The sequence below is a fragment of the Betta splendens genome, chromosome 2 (assembly GCF_900634795.4).
Source record: "Betta splendens chromosome 2, fBetSpl5.4, whole genome shotgun sequence".
NCBI lineage: Eukaryota > Metazoa > Chordata > Actinopteri > Anabantiformes > Osphronemidae > Betta > Betta splendens.
The window spans coordinates 19809076-19823848 of record NC_040882.2 but is presented as its reverse complement, the minus strand read 5'-3'; the positions used below and the strand labels follow the sequence as shown (position 1 = coordinate 19823848).

General features: G+C 40.0%; 1 long non-coding RNA gene across 3 annotated transcripts; it reads left to right on the top strand.

The window, feature by feature from the left end:
- The first annotated feature begins 5289 nt into the window (after positions 1–5289).
- On the top strand, positions 5290–8024 carry LOC114848198 (uncharacterized). Of its 3 annotated transcripts, XR_003784377.3 has the most exons (5): positions 5290–5744; positions 6156–6217; positions 6457–6575; positions 7078–7269; positions 7373–8024. It is a non-coding gene; the product is annotated as an uncharacterized LOC114848198 (long non-coding RNA). The 3 variants fall into 3 exon arrangements; XR_003784376.3 differs by lacking the exon at positions 6156–6217; XR_008693840.1 differs by lacking the exon at positions 5290–5744 and having other exon boundaries at positions 5762–6575.
- Positions 8025–14773: the final 6749 nt, after the last annotated feature.

The following is a 14773-nucleotide window of genomic DNA, read 5'->3' as shown; positions in this document are numbered from 1 at the left end:
TATTATTTTGTCATGATTGTAGTAAACCTAGATAATTGGCAAAATTTAAGAATGTAGTCAGAATAAGGCTGGAGAGATTTTATAAGGTTCTGCCTATCTCCAGAAGTGAAATACTGCATCAGACAATGCATCTCATTATAAAAGCAAAGCTTTTACATACTGAGTAGCTAAACAAATAAAACCATAAACGTTTTTTCTTTTAATAATGTAGCTCGTGTGGGGACACTATGTACACAGCTACCAACTAACTCGCAGTGGAATATAGTACATTTAGGGTCAGATAAGGTAAAAATCACGTTTGGCATGGACACGTTCATGTAAAGAGTAGAACACATAGGGCTCCCTAGCAAAAATACCTGCGTGCTTCATGGACTACATTTCCGAGTTGGCGTTAAATTCGCTACGTCATCACGCAAAAAGCGAACATTTTATGGCAAGCCAAGAGGGTCAAAAGAACGGCGTTTTTAAAACGCGTTTTGTCAGATTGTGACGCGTCTCGTAACGCGTTTTGTCATGTTGTGACGCGTCATGTCAGGTTGTGACGCGTCACGAGACGCGTCTTGGTTGTTTACGAGACGCGTCACAAGACGCGTCTTGTTGGGTCAATACGCGTCACGAGACGCGTCTCGTTTGGTCTATGCAAATTTTTCCCCGCCCATGTTTTCCCACCACCAATACATTCAAAGTGACTTGAGCCAATCACTGATGACTTGGAACAGTCAAAAGTAGTAGATGACTGATACTCACTGACAATGTGTAAACAGTAAAATAGAACTGAAAATAGCCCCTTCCTTGGCTATGTAAGAACATATTCACCAAGTGCTGTAGATAATAAAACAAGATAATAAAATAAAGCTAAAAGTTTTAAGCACATGCTTACAATATGAATTTATAATTTTTATTTTTATTTTAGAGCATTCTGTGATTAAAAATAACATTAAAATATAAAAATTTTGAAATTAAACGCAAAGATTAGTCTCTAATGTCAACAAAAAGAGCCTCATCAAAAAATTGTTCATCATTAGGGAAGAAGGAGTGACCATTAGGGAGTGACTCCTATTCTTCTGTTTTGTGTGGTACACCGCGAGTTAGGGGATTGTGTGTGGGAATGACCATCAATGAGCAGTGCTTTGTGGGGTGTGTGAAGAGTAAGTTGTGGTTGGTTTCTACAAAAGAAGTGCACCAAGAGGTGCTGTTATTTTGTGTGTCTTTACCTGCACAGTGTAATCTGAGCAGCAGACACATGAATGATATTGCCTGGATTTAATTGGGCATTCAGTTAATTGGACTTGCTTGCAAAAAGGACTCCTAAAATAATTTAATGTATGTTGTTATAAACTATAAAGTCTTCACCTTAGCCAAATGTGCATAGTTCATTAAAGAATGAAAATGCATTGGCTATCCTGTACGGTGTGGTCTGCTGGAGCAGCAGCATCACAGTGAGGGACAGGAAGAGACTGGAAAGGATCATCAACAAGTCCAGCTCTGTCCTGGGCTGCAGTCTGGACACGGTGCAGGAGGTGGGTGAGAGAAGGGTCCTGGCTAAACTGACATCCATCATGGACCAGGACTCTGACCCACTGGAAGACTCACTGTCTGCTCTGGAGAGCAGCTTCAGTAGCAGACTGATCCACCCTCGCTGTGTGAAGGAGAGATATCGTAGATCCTTCCTACCTGCTGCTGTCAGACTGTACAATTAGTACTGTATCAGTGGTTTATGTAGCAACCTGCTCTGCACAACATTTGTGTAAATCTGTAAACGATCATGTATATTGTTACCGGTACAAATCTTATACCCATTACTGTGCAATAACCCTGCAATGACCTCATTCTCACTCCAACTGTACTGCTTTGTACTGTGCCAACACAAACTGTTCTGTAGCTGTACTCTCGCTTATCTGTACTGCTGTTATGAGAAGTAATTTCCCAACTGCAGGACTATTAAAGGTTTTCTTATTCTTATTAAACTTTCGCCCCGGTGAAGTTACCTGCAAGTTCCCTCGTGGTAACTGGGCCAGATGTCAACCGTTCTGGACAGCAGCAGGTGACAGCAAAGGGCACAGGGACTTGAGTGGACCTACCTGAATCCATGGCTTGAACTTTCTTCACCGTTTTCATAAGTATCACTATGAATCTCTTAGTTTGTATCACATGCATGTCATAGCGCGCAAATAAAGTGACAATGACAGTATCATAAATTAGCTGTATGCTTTGATAATATAGAAAATGACAAGCGATTGCTTCGGAGCAGTAGATTGTGTCTTTTTTGCAACCATCAACCTCTCCTGAATTTTCAGACATGTAGCTTTTAACATAATAAATACACTGCACTAGAACAGTTGTGTGGCTTTACTAACAGGACCAAAATATTTCCTGGTGAACCATGTGTAATTCAAACCCACCAGATGTGCAAACCATCAAGAAGAAAAGCTTTAAAGTGAACTAAACTCTCTCATTAGTATTGACCTTAATGTCTGACCAAAAGTTGAATGATTTATCCACACACTCTTTGGTCCCTTACAGTAATAGGTCAACAAAATTACGACAAATGTTCTCAAAAGCAAATCTACAGGAAGGATCACAGTAGGAGCACAAAGCTGCAGTTGTAGCTGTTTAATGGAAGGGGCCGCAATCAGAACAAGACTCCTGTTGAATAGTCATCTGCCATGGCCAGTTGTGGTGAGTGGAGAGGTGGGGGGTTGGAAGAGGAGAACAGGTTGGAAACGTCCCGGTCCAGGAATGGAGTCATCTGCAGACATGCAGAATTTAGGAGAAAAAAAATGCACAAGAGAAATCACAAAGTCATGACCCGAACAGCATCTATGTAATTGTGGTGGAAATTTCCCATAAAGAAGCAGATGAGAGAGTTGTCCTTTTGTGCGATTTATGGAAATAATAAAGAAAATAAAAATAATAGGGAAAGCAAACAAAAAGCATGGATGTTGATCGTGCACATCAACAAACCAAAAACCAGCTGGGGAGATCAGTGCACACACCACGAAGGTGTGATGCAAAGAGCCCACGATCCGCAAGTTGCTTCTGCCTTTTAACCCCTTTCTCTGGCTCTGGTGGAATGTCTCTCTGCAGCAATGGAATTGTTCGTGCCACTTTATCTCGCTGTGAGTGAGAATATTTGCTTTCTCACTTCTGCACCATCATGTCTTGTTATCCAAATGAAGGAACACCGAGCTTCTAAGACAAGATGCATTCGCTTTAACAGCCTTGGGTCTGTTGGGGAGTCAGATAGGATGGAGCCAGAGTCCGGGTGTAAAAGACAAACATATATCGTAAATTATTAGTCAGTCAAATGGAACATCAGATGTTTAGACTTGATGTACGACAGGGCGCAAGAGATTAGTTGTTTGTTGTGTTTCAGTTCAGTATTGCACCTAACCAGCACATGACGACTGTGTTGGATAAGAAATAGCACAAAGGCCAAAATTTTCCAGTACAGTAATATAAACATGTAGGGGAAGGTTTCACATGTGTGACATAAATCTGTTTTATTTCATTGCCCTTAATAACCAAACAAAAGAAGTTTATATATCAAAAACATACGATTTTCAAAAGGTTTTAAATTTTCAAACGGGTCAATTTGAGTGGTAACATAACAGTATGGTTAAGCAAAGCTCTGTGTATCAAGGTGTCCATTAAACCAGCATAAATAGCAGCATACATAAGACAATGTTCAAAGCGATCTGTATTGCAGGAGATCTCACTATCCTTGCCACAGCTTGTTTAGTCTGCTACCATCAGGAAGGAGAATTAGGAATCCACTACAGACTATAACCGGCAGTCCAGCATCACATACATGCATACTTACCTATTCTTTGACGTTTTGACAATGCAGCAGCATCACTGAGAGGCTGGACAGGCTCATCATGAAGTCCAGCAGGGTCCTGGTTTATGCTCCGGATACTATGCATGCGGTGGGAGAGAGAAGGGTCCTCTTGCTGAAACAGACAACAAATGACAGTCACACGGTTAGAAAACAGGTTATGGGAGAAGATGAGCCATGAAAGAACAAGCAAATCCCTGTCATGAAATGTGCTGGACTTATTATATATTATATATATATATATATATAAAATTGACTAAAGTGCTTTATATATGAGTAGTTAACAATGCAGTGAGAACCATATCTGCAACCATGTACTAATTAAAATATAGAGAGTAAACACAAAGAGTAAACACATTGTAAAATACAGAGTAATAGTGCAAAAGCAAATAAATCTTTGTCTGCTTAAAAGCCAGTGAAATAAAAATATCAACTGGTATGAGTGTAAAACCTCTAAAGACAAAACATACAGAAGATAAGCGCATAATTCATAATGCTATGGTTTATATAGGAGCATGGTTTACATGTTGCAAGTTAGCAATTACAATAATACAGCATAAATAGGAACCTCCTGCATGCCTCATGTATCCCTACCATTCACTATTATTTATTGCTGTTACGATCAACAGTATCAACATCCTTGTCACCGTTTTCCCTGTTATAGTGGCATTGTTTTGTGCATAATAATCATTACTACTATGACCGTCTAAAGTTTTGGATACTTTGCTGATATTGTGTTTCTAGGCTAAGAATTAACATCTCTACGTGTGTCAACCTAATGCATTTCGAAAAGGGCTGTTTTTAAAAAAAGCAACGCTGACGTGTTTGTTCTGGACCACACTGTTAATTAGCACAGGTGTGCTCACAGCAAGAGCCTGTGCAGCTAGACAGAAAGCAAACTAATAACACGAGGCTCCACGCAAGAGCCGCTTTTCGTACATTTATGTTGCATTCTCGTGTTTGTGTTCTGTGACTGAAACAAGCGCAACCACGAATAAATTAGCAAACAACACCGAACCAAGCTAAGCCCAACGAGTTAGCATAAACGCAGCTAACAGCATACACATACATGTCACACACAGGTAACAGTTCTGATATCGTTCCTGTTCGTAAACGTGTTCCTACCTACAAAGTCGAAAATTATCCAAAGCACAAACGTTCAGCGCACTTCCAGCACACACACGGAGCTTCTCCGAACTAATGTCGCAGCGAAAAAAGCAAACTTTACCGGGCCAAACATGCGGCAAAGATCCCTTATTAGACAAAAATGAGAGCGAGCGCTCACACTGACACGCAATCGCGCTTACAGTACAGAAAGCCCACTCCGACAAACTTTTGGAGCTTTAATTTAATTTTTACTATTATTACTTACCTCCATCGCATCATGTTAATATCCAGTGCGCATGTGTCGTTGTTTGAACTTTTATTGGTCCTCCTAAAGACTGTGGAGGACATTCGTCTTCTTTTTCTTCTTCTTTAACTCTGGTGTTTCTTCTTCTTCTTATCTTTGGAGCGTCGAGCACCCTTAAACTTCATTTACCGCCCTCTACCTTCTTCTACTCTCCTTCGATCCACTTAATATACTCAAATTCACGGAAGTGCTGTTAGTTTAGGATTTAGATTTTCGCTTTGTATTTTCTCTGATTAACACAAATAGTTAAATTATGAAGGTGTTTATCAACAGTCAATTGGATTTAATAATAGGAAAAAAAAAAGAATTAGTACAAGCAGAAGCAGCGAAGATTTGCATACATCAACAAGTAAATTTACCACATTTTGGTACGGGACAGAAGGTGGCGATGGTGCGCAATTTGTCTAACGCAAACTGCCCATAAAGAAAAGCAAAAAAGAAGAAGAAAGTTTTCGACAACGCTTCCAGGACAACAAAGGGCAAGTTCGTCTCAAGGTCTGTTGCGTTTTCCTTCTTAAAACACTGAATTAGGGCGTCATAGTCTGCACTTTACCCTGTGTATTACTCGCCATTGATGTGAGTCCCCTGTGTAACTTTGCTGCATTGTAAATAGTTTAATATCTAAAACTGAACTCGATACGAAGACTGCAATGCGGTGGCATTAAATAAATGCGTGCTTTATAGTTATTCCATAGTGCCGGTTAAAATGAAAGTCAGAACAGTAGTCAACAGTCTACAGCCGCAACAATCACTTGCCAGTTGGAATGTTTCAATGAAACTTAAGGTCCAGCCTGGTAACAAATGTAGTGTCTAAACATTGTCGGTTTCAACGAAAAGATGCGCAGTTAGAAAGAATTAAGTTGAGTTAGCTTGAATTTAACCAAGTACCATAATATGTCTTTACAGATTTCTTACACTGTGTTTAGACTGAAATGGGACCATGTCAGATTCTGAACACTGGGCACACAGTGAGCGCTTTTGTTCTTAAATTACATATGTGAAGTGATTCGAATACCTCCATTAATTTGTAATGAAATAAGTAGTAGTAGTAGTCAGTTACTGAGATTTTGTTTCTCCTCCTAAATAGAATTCTTTGTTTTTACAAAGATAAAGAGCGGGCAGTACTATTTATAGCTGACTAAATGTCTGGATTATTATATTTACTTGATATATATGTATGTGCTTCACTGTTTCTTAAATTATTAAGGTGGAACCCACAGATGAGGGAGGGTGAGAGAAATTGTGTGCCACAGATGTCTATTCAACCTGTTGATGGTGCTGAGGCTGTGTACCATGCATAACCCAACTGATGCTCCCACACACAAAGTACGTATTAGTAATTGTGTTGTCTTTTTTTGCTGTTTTTTTCATATTTTCTAGCTGTGTCCTTATAGGCAGCCCTCACTAGGAAGCAGAAGAAGTGGAGCGGTCAGGTAATTGTTATATAGACATATGTAGTGCTTACAAGCGCTCCAGGTTGGTAGACTGAGCATCTGAAACTTGTCCTTTCAACTGATCAAGGATTTCACCAAGCCTGTATACAGGTCTGTACACAGGTGTGTGACTGCTTTTCAGAAAAAAAATCTATGACAGAAATGTCAGGTTAGGTTGTAGTTGAGGTTAGTGGAGATTACAAATATTCTGTAGGTGCGGTAGTGAGTGGTTCTCTGTCTGGTCTAGGGTAAACCACTCTTTTTGCCACCTCCAGCATATCTGTGACTGGAATGTGAAGAAGTATTGGTAGATGAGTGAGTGAAGTTTTCAGTGATAAGTCTAACAACTCAACTTTTAACCTCCTCCCTTGTGTCACTCTTGTTTGTCGTTTTAGGAATAGGAGCAGTTAAGGATACCAAAATGTCCTGAAGCTGGCCTAGTCCCTCTTTAGAAATTACAAACCTGCAGAGGCTTCAGTACAAGAGTGTACACAAGCAGTTGCACTGTGTTCAGTCATCCCTCAGATTGCATTGCTATTAGAAAGGCAATGCTGAGCAGCCTTGAGACAGAGACCTGTGTCCCATTGGTGAGTACTGAAAAAAATAACACGTTTTGTTTACTGCACTGCAAGTCTTGTTTTAATGTAAGCTGAAGCGCCCAATAACAGTCTGTGTTTCTGTGTCTTGCAGTTTTCTCTCACAGGCAAGTGAAGAGTGCTCGAGTAGGGAAGTGGGCTGATATAATTTTTGGCTTTGAGGATCTGCTAACAGGGTCTGCCCCCTTTGCCACGTTTCCAGTGTCATCAACCAACTGTTTTCTTCCTTGACCAGCTACACCACTGGGTATTACAGTCCACCACTCCACTGCCGCACACCCATCTCCTCTTCCAGGACTGTGTGTATGCTCAGCACCACAACTTGTAGCAACATGAAGACAACTGTAGCTGCTGCTGCTGCGGGGGCTTTCCAGGAACAAACTTGGTCAGCAGCCGACACTATACAGCTGGATTAAGCATGGCCAGCCAAACACAATCGAGAATGGCTATACATGCATAGCCAGTAAGCCATCCTGTGATGATGTTAGTTAAACAAAGCCAAGGCAACCACAAGCAAATTAATGGACTGTATTATATTAAGTGGTATTTAATTACATTATAGTGTATGTCGTTTAATTTTTTGTATTGTGTTTTACTAGTCCTATGTCTAAAGCATTATACACATATGTGCCTTTGCTACTCAATATTTAGGCAATTAATGAAGTCTACTTTGTGATTTATTAACTGGTTTTATTAATCCTGTGAACTGTTTTTAAATAAATCATTTTTTTGGGCAATGAAAAAAATCTTAAGCAAAGTGTTTGTGTTTTAGAACATACAAGGGACTATCAATGGCACAACAAAAGTTTCTAAAACACATTTTTGTATGAGTATTAATGGTTTAAAGATATGAGGAGAATTATATGAAGAGATCTACTATAAAACTGAAAGTATGCAAAAGAAAATAATTTATCATTCTAGTTGTTATAACAGCTAAAATAAAAAATAAATAATAGCAAATATCAGTTGTTCTCTCTCACTAATTCACAGGGGTTGGGAGCATGCATGATCTTATATACGCTGACAATTAGATTAAAGGTTGGGAACACCCAGATTGCCAGTTTATCATAGTGTTACATATAGACAACAACTCACACCTATAGACAATTTTTACTCCCCAAGGGTAGTGTCTGGAAACACAGGAAGTATTTACAAACTCCACGGAGCAACTGTGAAACCCAAGACCTTCTCACTGTGGGGTAGCAGTAATAAACACCAACACAAATGTTAGGATTGCATCCCTGTGATGAGCAGATGTCCATAAATTTGCCACTAAAACGGATTTCAAAAGCAGATGGAGCTCAACACGCTCAAGACTGTGGAGATGACAGTGGACTTCAGGAAGAACCGCCTGCCCCCCTCCCCATCACAAATCCACAAAAACACACTGCCTACCGTGGACTCATTCAGGTTCCTAGGGTCCACATTCTCACAGGACCTGAATTGGGCCCCCTTACACTGTCCACAAAAAGGCCCAGCAGAGGTTGTACTTCTTGAGACAGCTCAGGAAGTTCAAACTGCCCCAGGAGCTGTTCTATACTTCTATACTGCCATCATCCAGCCTGTCCTCTGCTTTTCCATCACTGTGTGGTTTTGGTTCAGCCACCAAACAGGAAAGACACCGACTGCAGCGGGTGGTCTGGTCAGACTGAACTCCCTTCCATTGAGCATCTGTACCAGGCCAGAGTCAGAAAACGGGCAGCAAGCATCACTGCTGACCCCACACACCCCACACACAAACTGTTCAACTGTTCAACACACAAACTCCCTTCCTCTGGCAGGATTCACAGAGCTATACTCACCAGAACCACCAGACACAGAGTCAGTAATTTTTTATCTATCCTATTTTATTTTACTATTTCTATGCTAATAACTTATGTAAATAGGTGTTAACAATTAATGTTCGGTTTAAAAAGATGGAGTCAGACCGGAGGCATTTCCATGTTTTTCTTGTGCAGACCTGGAGAATAAAACCGATTCAGATTCTGATTCTAAAAGTCCAAACTGGGGATATTTTGTGTGTTAACATTTTTAGTGGGAGACGGTGCAGCTCAGTGTGTGCTGGGATGGAAGACCACCAGCTGAGTGGTTATTGTTTGCCTATCTAATGTACTCTGTTAAAGCAGGTGCCATGTCAGTGCCTTCTTTATGTGGTCGGCAAGTGACTTAGCAGAGCCTTTCATGTGGTACATATCTCCTTACACGGAGGTCTGGAGCTCCTGAGCTGATGCCATTCAGAGCCTTACCTAACCCCCTGAATTTTGTGAGCCTTTTCCATAATGAAGAATAGGCCGGTCAGCTGCTGTCCTCTCAGCACACAGAGAGGCAAAGTGTCATACTCCTCCAAAGGCACGTGGCTGTGGTTCTTTGTAGGTGCAATGTGATGCACTTCCAAACTCAAAGGAAGTGCTAACATGGCATAATAATAATAATAATAATAATAATAATAATAATAATAATAATAATAATAATAATAATAATAATAATAATAATAATAATAATAATAATAATTTTTACAGTAAATCAAAAGCACCTTATGACTTCTCAGGTCACAGGTAACATATATGACATATCAAATTAGTTATAAAAGCAAGGAGGTGAGCTATTAGGAACAGCCTTGCTAAAAAGAACTCCACTAAATGGCAATGCACAATATAACACAGCTTGTTGATTTATGTTAAACTGTATGGTTCACTATTCTTATACATGGGTGAATATTGCAAATATCACATGATAATCTACAGTGAAAGCCTATTTAGATTTAAGACTGAAAAAAATTAGTTATTTTGTTTAGGGAATTATGAAGTTACTGCCACAAGAGTGCAAAAACAAAGCAAACAACATCTGTATTATTGTATACAATAACAAAGGCTAATGTAAACTGGTTATCATACAGACCAAACACCAAAGCCTTCTATTGAATAAAGAAGAGATTTAAGTAAGTTTTAACAAACATGTATGCAGGCATTTATAGTAAATTTCATATTTAATTTGTGCAGCCAGAACGCCAGTGGCTGCACAAATTAAATATGAATCGAAAAAGAAGAATATTAAAAATAATACATGACTTTATCGTTATGTTTGTGTACTTCACAATCCATTGAACGTTGAAGTTGTTTACATGTTTTGGTGGATCGGGAAGTTAAAAAAGAAGAAGACGAATGTCCTCCGCAGTCCGTAGGAGGACCAATAAAAGTTCAAACAACGACACATGCGCACTGGATATTAACATGATGCGATGGAGGTAAGTAATAATAGTAAAAATTAAATTAAAGCTCCAAAGGTTTGTCGGAGTGGGCTTTCTGTACTGTAAGCGCGATTGCGTGTCAGTGTGAGCGCTCGCTCTCATCTTTGTCTAATAAGGGATCTTTGCCGCATGTTTGGCCCGGTAAAGTTTGCTTTTTTCGCTGCGACATTAGTTCGGAGAAGCTCCGTGTGTGTGCTGGAAGTGCGCTGAACGTTTGTGCTTTGGATAATTTTCGACTTTGTAGGTAGGAACACGTTTACGAACAGGAACGATATCAGAACTGTTACCTGTGTGTGACATGTATGTGTATGCTGTTAGCTGCGTTTATGCTAACTCGTTGGGCTTAGCTTGGTTCGGTGTTGTTTGCTAATTTATTCGTGGTTGCGCTTGTTTCAGTCACAGAACACAAACACGAGAATGCAACATAAATGTACGAAAAGCGGCTCTTGCGTGGAGCCTCGTGTTATTAGTTTGCTTTCTGTCTAGCTGCACAGGCTCTTGCTGTGAGCACACCTGTGCTAATTAACAGTGTGGTCCAGAACAAACACGTCAGCGTTGCTTTTTTTAAAAACAGCCCTTTTCGAAATGCATTAGGTTGACACACGTAGAGATGTTAATTCTTAGCCTAGAAACACAATATCAGCAAAGTATCCAAAACTTTAGACGGTCATAGTAGTAATGATTATTATGCACAAAACAATGCCACTATAACAGGGAAAACGGTGACAAGGATGTTGATACTGTTGATCGTAACAGCAATAAATAATAGTGAATGGTAGGGATACATGAGGCATGCAGGAGGTTCCTATTTATGCTGTATTATTGTAATTGCTAACTTGCAACATGTAAACCATGCTCCTATATAAACCATAGCATTATGAATTATGCGCTTATCTTCTGTATGTTTTGTCTTTAGAGGTTTTACACTCATACCAGTTGATATTTTTATTTCACTGGCTTTTAAGCAGACAAAGATTTATTTGCTTTTGCACTATTACTCTGTATTTTACAATGTGTTTACTCTTTGTGTTTACTCTCTATATTTTAATTAGTACATGGTTGCAGATATGGTTCTCACTGCATTGTTAACTACTCATATATAAAGCACTTTAGTCAATTTTATATATATATATATATAATATATAATAAGTCCAGCACATTTCATGACAGGGATTTGCTTGTTCTTTCATGGCTCATCTTCTCCCATAACCTGTTTTCTAACCGTGTGACTGTCATTTGTTGTCTGTTTCAGCAAGAGGACCCTTCTCTCTCCCACCGCATGCATAGTATCCGGAGCATAAACCAGGACCCTGCTGGACTTCATGATGAGCCTGTCCAGCCTCTCAGTGATGCTGCTGCATTGTCAAAACATCAAAGAATAGGTACGTATGCATGTATGTGATGCTGGACTGCTGGTTATAGTCTGTAATGGATTCCTAATTCTCCTTCCTGATGCTAGCAGACTAAACAAGCTGTGGCAAGGGTAGTGAGATCTCCTGCAATACAGATCACTTTGAACATTGTCTTATGTATGCTGCTATTTATGCTGGTTTAATGGACACCTTGATACACAGAGCTTTGCTTAACCATACTGTTATGTTACCACTCAAATTGACCCGTTTGAAAATTTAAAACCTTTTGAAAATCGTATGTTTTTGATATATAAACTTCTTTTGTTTGGTTATTAAGGGCAATGAAATAAAACAGATTTATGTCACACATGTGAAACCTTCCCCTACATGTTTATATTACTGTACTGGAAAATTTTGGCCTTTGTGCTATTTCTTATCCAACACAGTCGTCATGTGCTGGTTAGGTGCAATACTGAACTGAAACACAACAAACAACTAATCTCTTGCGCCCTGTCGTACATCAAGTCTAAACATCTGATGTTCCATTTGACTGACTAATAATTTACGATATATGTTTGTCTTTTACACCCGGACTCTGGCTCCATCCTATCTGACTCCCCAACAGACCCAAGGCTGTTAAAGCGAATGCATCTTGTCTTAGAAGCTCGGTGTTCCTTCATTTGGATAACAAGACATGATGATGCAGAAGTGAGAAAGCAAATATTCTCACTCACAGCGAGATAAAGTGGCACGAACAATTCCATTGCTGCAGAGAGACATTCCACCAGAGCCAGAGAAAGGGGTTAAAAGGCAGAAGCAACTTGCGGATCGTGGGCTCTTTGCATCACACCTTCGTGGTGTGTGCACTGATCTCCCCAGCTGGTTTTTGGTTTGTTGATGTGCACGATCAACATCCATGCTTTTTGTTTGCTTTCCCCATTATTTTTATTTTCTTTATTATTTCAATATATCGCACAAAAGGACAACTCTCTCATCTGCTTCTTTATGGGAAATTTCCACCACAATTACATAGATGCTGTTCGGGTCATGACTTTGTGATTTCTCTTGTGCATTTTTTTTTTCCTAAATTCTGCCTGTCTGCAGATGACTCAATTCCTGGACCGGGACGTTTCCAACCTGTTCTCCTCTTCCAACCCCCCACCTCTCCACTCACCACAACTGGCCATGGCAGATGACTATTCAACAGGAGTCTTGTTCTGATTGCGGCCCCTTCCATTAAACAGCTACAACTGCAGCTTTGTGCTCCTACTGTGATCCTTCCTGTAGATTTGCTTTTGAGAACATTTGTCGTAATTTTGTTAACCTATTACTGTAAGGGACCAAAGAGTGTGTGGATAAATCATTCAACTTTTGGTCAGACATTAAGGTCAATACTAATGAGAGAGTTCAGTTCACTTTAAAGCTTTTCTTCTTGATGGTTTGCACATCTGGTGGGTTTGAATTACACATGGTTCATCAGGAAATATTTTGGTCCTGTTAGTAAAGCCACACAACTGTTCTAGTGCAGTGCATTTATTATGTTAAAAGCTACGTCTGAAAATTCAGGAGAGGTTGATGGTTGCAAAAAAACACACAATCTACTGCTCCGAAGCAATCGCTTGTCATTTTCTATATTATCAAAGCATACAGCTAATTTATGATACTGTCATTGTCACTTTATTTGCGCGCTATGACATGCATGTGATACATACTAAGAGATTCATAGTGATACTTATGAAAACGGTGAAGAAAGTTCAAGCCATGGATTCAGGTAGGTCCACTCAAGTCCCTGTGCCCTTTGCTGTCACCTGCTGCTGTCCAGAACGGTTGACATCTGGCCCAGTTACCACGAGGGAACTTGCAGGTGACTTCACCGGGGCGAAAGTTTAATAAGAATAAGAAAACCTTTTAATAGTCCTGCAGTTGGGAAATTACTTCTCACAACAGCAGTACAGATAAGCGAGAGTACAGCTACAGAACAGTTTGTGTTGGCACAGTACAAAGCAGTACAGTTGGAGTGAGTATGAGGTCATTGCAGGGTTATTGCACAGTAATGGGTATAAGATTTGTACCGGAAACAATATACATGATCGTTCACAGATTTACACAAATATTGTGCAGAGCAGGTTGCTACATAAACCACTGATACAGTACTGATTGTACAGTCTGACAGCAGCAGGTAGGAAGGATCTACGATATCTCTCCTTCACACAGCGAGGGTGGATCAGTCTACTACTGAAGCTGCTCTCCAGGGCAGACAGTGACTCCTCCAGTGGGTGAGAGACCTGGTCCATGATGGATGTCAGTTTAGCCAGGACCCTTCTCTCACCCACCTCCTGCACCGTGTCCAGAGTGCAGCCCAGGACAGAGCTGGACTTGTTGATGATCCTGTCCAGTCTCTTCCTGTCCCTCACTGTGATGCTGCTGCTCCAGCAGACCACACCGTACAGGATGGCTGATGCATTTTCATTCTTTATTAAACTATGCACATTTGGCTAAGGTGAAGACTTTATAGGAACATACATTAAATTATTTTAAGAGTTCTTCTTGCAAGCAAGTCCAATTAACTGAATGCCCAATTAAATCCTGTACTTATTTACAGGCAATATCATTCATGTGTCTGCTGCTCAGGTTAGACTGTACAGGTAATGAGACACAAACTAACGGCACCTCTTGGTGCACTTCCTTTGTAGAAAGCAAGCACAATTCACTCTTCACACACCCCACAAAGCACTGCTCATTGATGGTCATTCCCACACACAATCCCCTAACTCGCGGTGTACCACACAAAACAGAAGAATAGGAGTGACCCCTAATGATGAACAATTTTTTGATGAGGCTCTTCTTGTTGACATTAGAGACTAATCTTTGCGTTTAATTACAAAATTTTTATATT